The following is an 8,099-nucleotide window of genomic DNA, read 5'->3' as shown; positions in this document are numbered from 1 at the left end:
TCAGTGTGTAAACCGCAGTCTTCCGAGAGACTCGGGTTGCAGATTAGCTTGCGTCTGCGCCATTGTATTTCTTCCCGCCTTTTCAGGGATGTCGTCGGACGCACTGAGTAGGGTGTATCGAGGGAGCAGCGAGATCGGCTCTTTTCACACTATACGGTTTCGACCGTACGCCAAAAAGTCGGACGATGGAAATCCGAATGGGCAACAAGTTCACGCTGTACAGTTTACGCGTGACATTTTTCCGTCTTTAAACCCAGTTTATGGCGTGTGCTGTTATGGTTATAAAGAATCGTAAACAAATTATTGCATTATGGTAATGTTACCGTCGTTGAAAGAGAGAACAACGCAAATGTGTTTGGGAGCATTCTACCAATGAAAGGAGAAAGGAAGTGGGCTTATTTTATACCTTATTTGAGGACCTACGGAAAGATGGAAATTTTTTCCATTATTTTCGAATATCCATCGCGTCATCTGATGAATTACATGAAACACTCAAAAATGCCCTTCAGTGTCAAACATTGTAACAAAATCAATTCTGTCTCCGATTGGGGATGCTACCGACGTTACAGAAAGGCTATTCTCCTCGCTTTCTGGAGAGGTGAAGTCCCGGTTGGTCTTGGTTATTTCCAACGGTAGGTGGCTGAGATTGGTTACGTATAAGCATTTCTTGAAGTCGGAGGGCTTGGTTACGACCAAGCTGAGACTGGTGACGTATGGGTAGTCGGGCGTAAGTTTGAGGAATTTGGCCGTGCATGTTTCATTGTTTGCGGTAAAAAGGAGGTTGATTAGAAGTGTTGAGAAACTGTTAGGAATGAAACTGAGTTGTTGTTGGAGGTTGCAGAAAATTCAGTTGAGGATAACTGGAGTATTGGTGCTTAGGAAAGCGAGGTGGAACAGGGTCCACTGCTTTCTTTTTTTCTTTCACGTTTCCTATGACATTCAAAACTTCCATTTGAAATTGTAGGAATTCCTCATTATCAAAGTTTTGCAGTTGGGGCATGAGACTTTGTAAGGAAGCCGTTTTACACGTAGCTTTTTCTGCTTCTATTGCTTTTAAAATTCTCACTTCAACCTCGTCAGATTTTTTATGTTTGTTCGCTGGTGATATACTTATCGATTTTTTAGTCGCTGGAGATGAAACACCAGAAATATCAGCGAAAGCTTGCAGTTACAGCTCCATGCCTCCTACCCCTTCATTTTGTTGTTCCTTGCTTTGCTTCATACTATCAACAGTCTCTCGTTCGTCATAGAGTTTAATTAATAATTGCAGTTGGTCGAAATACACATACTTCTTCGACGCTTTCGAGCTAAATGTCTTGTTAACCTTGATCTTCTTCTTGTACTTGGAAACCCAATCAGTCGATCTCCTTATTACTTCTTTACCTGAAAAGAAAACAATAATTAAGGGCTATCTGTAACTGTAGGTAAAATTTCGAAGTTTTGTATACAATTTTTTTTCTAGATATCTTGCAAGTAGTTGTACTTTTACTGAACTACACTACAATTAGGCAATCGGAGTTTCTATGGCATGTGAAACAGTACAAGATGTATGCAGAGCAAACTTGTCCGTAATAAGAGAGGACCGCATTCCAGCGCCAGCGTTAGAGATGTGGCATTCGACAGCTTTTGGATTTGAAACTACAGCTAATTTCCCACACTGCATAGCTGTAGCCGATGCGAAACTTACCCGTCTTACCTCCCAGTTAACGTAGGGTCAATGTATTTTAACTATACAGAACATAATTCTTTAGTTGTAATGGCAGTAGCAGATTTGAAATATATATTTGTATATGTTGATGGAAATTGCGGTAAGGACTGCGACTCATCAGTTTTGAAGCGATCCAGTTTGTGATAGTCAACAGAAGAAACAGAGCAAGGATTACCGAAACCAAAACATCTACCAGGGGTTCTTCCTCGGAGATGAAGCTCCTGGATTACATAAGCATTTGCAGAAAACCTTTGAAGGAACAAATTTGACAGTGGAGATAAAAATATTTAATTGTGGGCTGCGCAGAGCAAGAAGACATGTAGAGAGCGCCTTTGGTATCCTAACTACACGTAATAAGTGGCGCGTATTTCACCGGGCCATTAACGAACAACCAGAGTAAGCTGTCTTTATTGTAAATGCTTGCACTGTATTACATAATTTTGTTGTTGAAAGAGACAGATATAGCGACGTAGATACAATATGTCTATCACGGGCCACAAGTCCGAACCAAAAGAGGGGGACCGACTGCAAACAATGTGAGAAATGTCTTTTCGTAAATATGTCGTCGGAAGTGAGCCATGGCAAATGACAAAAGTATAAGCTTAAATTAATAAATTGTAGCTAAACTAAAGTAAGCATTAAAAAGTGTTTTTGTATAGTAATTCTTTCAAGAATTTCTTAGTCAAAATTTACTTACCAAATGCATTTTTGTTCTTGGCATCAAGAGTATCAAGTTCTGAGAGTAAGTATCAAGAAATTTGTCCCACAGCACACGTCGGTCTTCTACAAAGGTAATCAAAACTTCTGCATCAATACATTCTATTATTTAAACAGCTACAATAGGTAATACACAACTAAAATGCAATTACACACTCTTGATGGCAACTGACCGATGACCGTACGACTTAAAACCGTGAAGTGTGAAACTATACGAAGGTTGGAACTTAAATAGTGGTAACTATTTATTCACATCCGATACAAAAGTGTTATATGTTTGTACCTGTTACTGTCCTTCAAAGTAGTCATCAGCGTTGTGTAGAACCCGTTGCCAGTGATGTGGAAGGCGTCGTATACCGTAATCAGAGCCTGTTCTGTTGATGGTGCGAATGGAGCGGTCTACTGCCTGTCGAATCTCTGGAACGGTACTGAAGCGAATGCTACGAAGTGGTTCCTTCTCCTTCGGAATGAAATCAAAGCCACAAGGACGTAAGTCCGGGGAGTATGGTGGATGGTACAGCACTTTCCAGACCCATCGACCGAACAGAGCAGCCACAGCTTGCGCTGTATGCGGCCGCGCATTGTCGTGCAAAATGATGGGTGGGTTGTGCAGAAAGTGTCGCCGCTTCTTTCGCAAAGCTGGTCGCAGGTGATGCTCCAAAAACGAATAGTAATACTGCTCATTGACGGTCTGCCGTGGAGGAACGTAATGCGTTAGGATAACACCTTCACAGTCGTACACGAGAATCACCATAACTTTTACCATACTGGGGCTCTGACACACTTTCGACTTTCGCGGTGGCCAATGACGCCATTCGTTGGATTGGTGTTTCAGTTTTGACTCGTACGATGTAGCCCATGTCTCATCCAGTGTTAAGACACGGCTCATAGCGCTCCAAGTGCGTCTGAGCAGCGTCATAACGCATCCATTTCTGCATTTCCGTCAGTTCATGCGGAACCCATCGTGATGCAATTTTTCGCATGCCCAGCCGTTCCTTCAGGATGTGAAGCACAGTCGTATGCTCTAATCCGGTTTCGTGGGCGAGCTTACGAATCGTGTGGTGTCGATCACTGTCCATTAACGCAGCAACAGCATGCACTTCTTCTTCAGAAACGCTAGAACGTCCTGCCCGAAGCATGTCTGCCACAGTTTGCCGACCTTCGTTGAAGGCTTTTACCCAACGTGCCACTGTTGTGTACGGCAATGGCGATTCCCCGCACGCCCCCTGAAGACCTTGATGACACTGTCGTCCTGTACACATTCAATCTTTTTCTAACTCCGTTGTTCCTGATTCGAAAACATAGTGACAGGGTTACGTTAGACCGCTCGCTAACAAGTGACTATGTTTCCCTCGATTGTCCGCACGCCGGTGACGTAGGACAGGCGAGTCCATTTGCTCGGAGGTAAGGTACGTATGTCAGCAACATGAGCTTTCAACGACAATAGTAGAATCCATTGCATAATGTCTCCACAGCAGTGCTGTAAATATTTGGTCTGTCGCCGTCCGGGCGCCGCTACTGCAGTGTCAGTGAATGGCTCCTACACGGCACAGTTGCGGCATTTTGCCGTCACCGTGTAATACAAATGCCGAAATAGTTCGTTCGAAAGGCAACCGATTGCTATCCCCATCCTTGAAACACTGCGACTGTATGTTTTGTCTCTGAAGACCCAACGGTCGACGGGTCGTTAAAATCTTATCTTCCTTCCTTCCTCTTTTGCCTGCGAGAAGAAGCCTTTCCCTCGGCCCACGCCTGCAAACGCACACAGTTATGGCGGGGATATTTCGGCCAAGCAGCGTCACAAAGGAACAACTTTGAGTGAATGGATGCCCGTTGCTAACATGGTTTATGTGGCGAAAGGTTCACTCAGTTGCCACCTACACAGCTCGCTTTATCTTCAACGATGGAGCACTCGTTACTACTTCGCTAAGATATTGTAGAATCTCGGAGGTCGGGAAATGGGTGCTGAACCAAGTGTTATTTGAAAGAAGGCTTCTAATTTCTTCCAACTGTGGACGAGCGAGGTACGATTGTGGCTGAAGCAAGTAAAGAGGTAGAAGCGATATGTAATTTACTTGCCCTCCAAAGTTTCGATTAGTCCGATCTCCCGTGTAAATACAAAAGAAGCCAAGGATAAGCATCGTGGCGCTGATTAATAATATCACGGGAGTTGTTAGGGATGACTATACCCTGTTCATTTAAAGTTGAACCCTCATGTGAACAAACATATGCTCTCCCACACGTCATCGGCTTCATTGCTGAAGAGAGCCTGCGTCGTAAAACAGTGGAAGCAGGTCTTATTGATATATTAGGTGTTCTGTTGTCACACTAGCGTGAACAACTGTGATAAACGTTGAAGCATCGAAGGTCTTGAGTGTCTCGGCCCATCACTGCGATAACATTTAACCCATACAGTTTTTGTATGAAAGTCACCCGACACTAGAATGAAAAAAATGTTACAACTGAAATACACTCCTAGAAATGGAAAAAAGAACACATTGACACCGGTGTGTCAGACCCACCATACTTGCTCCGGACACTGCGAGAGGGCTGTACAAGCAATGATCACACGCACGGCACAGCGGACACACCAGGAACCGCGGTGTTGGCCGTCGAATGGCGCTAGCTGCGCAGCATTTGTGCACCGCCGCCGTCAGTGTCAGCCAGTTTGCCGTGGCATACGGAGCTCCATCGCAGTCTTTAACACTGGTAGCATGCCGCGACAGCGTGGACGTGAACCGTATGTGCAGTTGACGGACTTTGAGCGAGGGCGTATAGTGGGCATGCGGGAGGCCGGGTGGACGTACCGCCGAATTGCTCAACACGTGGGGCGTGAGGTCTCCACAGTACATCGATGTTGTCGCCAGTGGTCGGCGGAAGGTGCACGAGCCCGTCGACCTGGGACCGGACCGCAGCGACGCACAGATGCACGCAAGACCGTAGGATCCTACGCAGTGACGTAGGGGACCGCACCGCCACTTCCCAGCAAATTAGGGACACTGTTGCTCCTGGGGTATCGGCGAGGGCCATTCGCAACCGTCTCCATGAAGCTGGGCTACGGTCCCGCACACCGTTAGGCCGTCTTCCGCTCACGCCCCAACATCGTGCAGCCCGCCTCCAGTGGTGTCGCGACAGGCGTGAATGGAGGGACGAATGGAGACGTGTCATCTTCAGCGATGAGAGTCGCTTCTGCCTTGGTGCCAATGATGGTCGTATGCGTGTTTGGCGCCGTGCAGGTGAGCGCCACAATCAGGACTGCATACGACCGAGGCACACAGGGCCAACACCAGGCATCATGGTGTGGGGAGCGATCTCCTACACTGGCCGTACACCTCTAGTGATCGTCGAGGGGACACTGAATAGTGCACGGTACATCCAAACCGTCATCGAACCCATCGTTCTACCATTCCTAGACCGGCAAGGGAACTTGCTGTTCCAACAGGACAATGCACGTCCGCATGTATCTCGTGCTACCCAACGTGCTCTAGAAGGTGTAAGTCAACTACCCTGGCCAGCAAGATCTCCGGATCTGTCCCCCATTGAGCATGTTTGGGACTGGATGAAGCGTCGTCTCACGCGGTCTGCACGTCCAGCACGAACGCTGGTCCAACTGAGGCGCCAGGTGGAAATGGCATGGCAAGCCGTTCCACAGGACTACATCCAGCATCTCTACGATCGTCTCCATGGGAGAATAGCAGCCTGCATTGCTGCGAAAGGTGGATATACACTGTACTAGTGCCGACATTGTGCATGCTCTGTTGCCTGTGTCAATGTGCCTGTGGTTCTGTCAGTGTGATCATGTGATGTATCTGACCCCAGGAATATGTCAATAAAGTTTCCCCTTCCTGGGACAATGAATTCACGGTGTTCTTATTTCAATTTCCAGGAGTGTATATTTTACAAAAACTCGCTTAGTAAGGTTATTCTTAAAAGCGGAATAAGTATCAGGGAAATCGAAAATGATAACCTGTGGCAAGGGGTGGTATGGTACTTCAACTTCCTTCGATATTAAATTTTACTATAGTGACGTACACAATAAAATAAAGACATAAGGTCAATATCTGGCAAGATTTTAAACACAAAAAACGCAAATAAAGGCCGTCGTGAAATTAATAGCAGTTGCAGTTCAGATCGCCATATAGGGGCGTGAAAAGTTGGTTGTGGAAAAGAAAATCTTCTAAAATTCGCCTTATGAAAACAATTTGTAGACGTGGAAAACTTGGTCACAGTAAGCAGAATTTTAAAAACTTTAGAGATACCGATCAGCACCGAGATAGAATATAGATATAAATCAAAGAGCCAAAGTAACAACGTGGATGACAGAAAAATTCGAACGTCAGTCATAAAGCACCAGCGCCGGAGCAGAACACACACATCACAAATAAAATAGCGATAGATGAAATACGTTACCAGTCCTTTGCGATGGCACATAATGGTGGCGAAGATACTGTATGTAAGGTAACTCGTGAAGCCTGAGGGTAAATATCGGGGGTGGTGAAAGTATATGAACCCCAGCAGAAACTGACTACCGTATCTCAGCGATACAATACGACATTACGCAAAACTCTGTTCTGGATGGCTGAAATGATTTCAAAACGGAATTCAGATCGATTGCATCACAACAACACAACGCATCTTTATTTGTCAAGGTTACTGTTTAGTAAACACTTCGGAAACATTTTTACAAAGACGTGACCTCAATAGATCCTCGTTGTTTTACTGGTAATATGCGCCCAGACCGGCCCCGTAGAAGGCCATCGCAAATGGACAACTGGACTGGAGTTGTTGCATAAAACTGCGTTCAGTGTCAATAGCGCCTTCGTAACAAAATGCGCAGAATGAAGCGAGCTTACACAAGTTTGCAGCAGGCTACAGTTCGCACCTACACGAATTCTTCGTGGTATATGGTCTTTCCTCGGCCCACTAGCTAACACGTATGCATGTTTTCATGGTGACAACGCAGTTTTACGAAGCTTAATTTGCTACATCTCGTCATTTACAATCGTATTACAAACATGAGCGTACTTTGAGCTGACAGAAACCTGCTTCGGTGTTAACCAGAATGATATATGGCTAACAGCGAATCCAGGATCGCAGCTACGGGGGTTCAACTCATATTAGTTTCGTGGAAGGAGTAGGATGGAGGGGAGAAAATAAAACACAGTGTCTACAAAATAAGACTTAAAACTATTAAAAACTGCGTTTATCAATCATGAAACACACTAATGCTTTAGGGTGTACCACGTGAAACCGGTACGCCTCACGTCCAAGATTCAAGTAACAATGAACTAACAAAAAAACAGATAATAGTAACGTTAAAAAACATGAGGATATCTGTTTATAAGAGATGCTAGAAGTGGAGGCCGTGGGCTTCCATCGCTGACTTGGTGTGATGACCTTATCAGTAACGGGCTGTAATTCTGCAGTCCTGATGATGCTAATGTCTCTAGTAATGCTCCGTCTATTGTGCGAGGATTGTCATCATACACTTTGACTTTTAGAGTGCCCCATAAATAAAAATCACACAATGTTATGTCTATGGATCTTGATGACTAGAGGCTTCTACTGACAACGAAACACATTGGTGATGTCGGCCATACTTTGCTAGCATATGTGAGCAGTTGCTCCATCTTGTTGGAATATTGCATACAGCTTCTCTGCATCTGTTAATTGT

The 8,099-nt window shown here is 45.2% G+C and overlaps 1 pseudogene; it reads right to left on the bottom strand.

Annotated features, from left to right (window-relative positions):
- Nucleotides 1-492: 492 nt before the first annotated feature.
- Nucleotides 493-7,183, bottom strand: LOC126285210 (uncharacterized; annotated as a pseudogene).
- Between the last annotated feature and the right edge of the window lie 916 nt (nt 7,184-8,099).

Source organism: Schistocerca gregaria, chromosome 8, assembly GCF_023897955.1.
Source record: "Schistocerca gregaria isolate iqSchGreg1 chromosome 8, iqSchGreg1.2, whole genome shotgun sequence".
In the NCBI taxonomy this organism is placed as follows: Eukaryota; Metazoa; Arthropoda; class Insecta; order Orthoptera; family Acrididae; genus Schistocerca; species Schistocerca gregaria.
The sequence above is the reverse complement of the archived record's forward strand: the minus strand, read 5'-3'. Positions and strand labels throughout refer to the sequence as shown.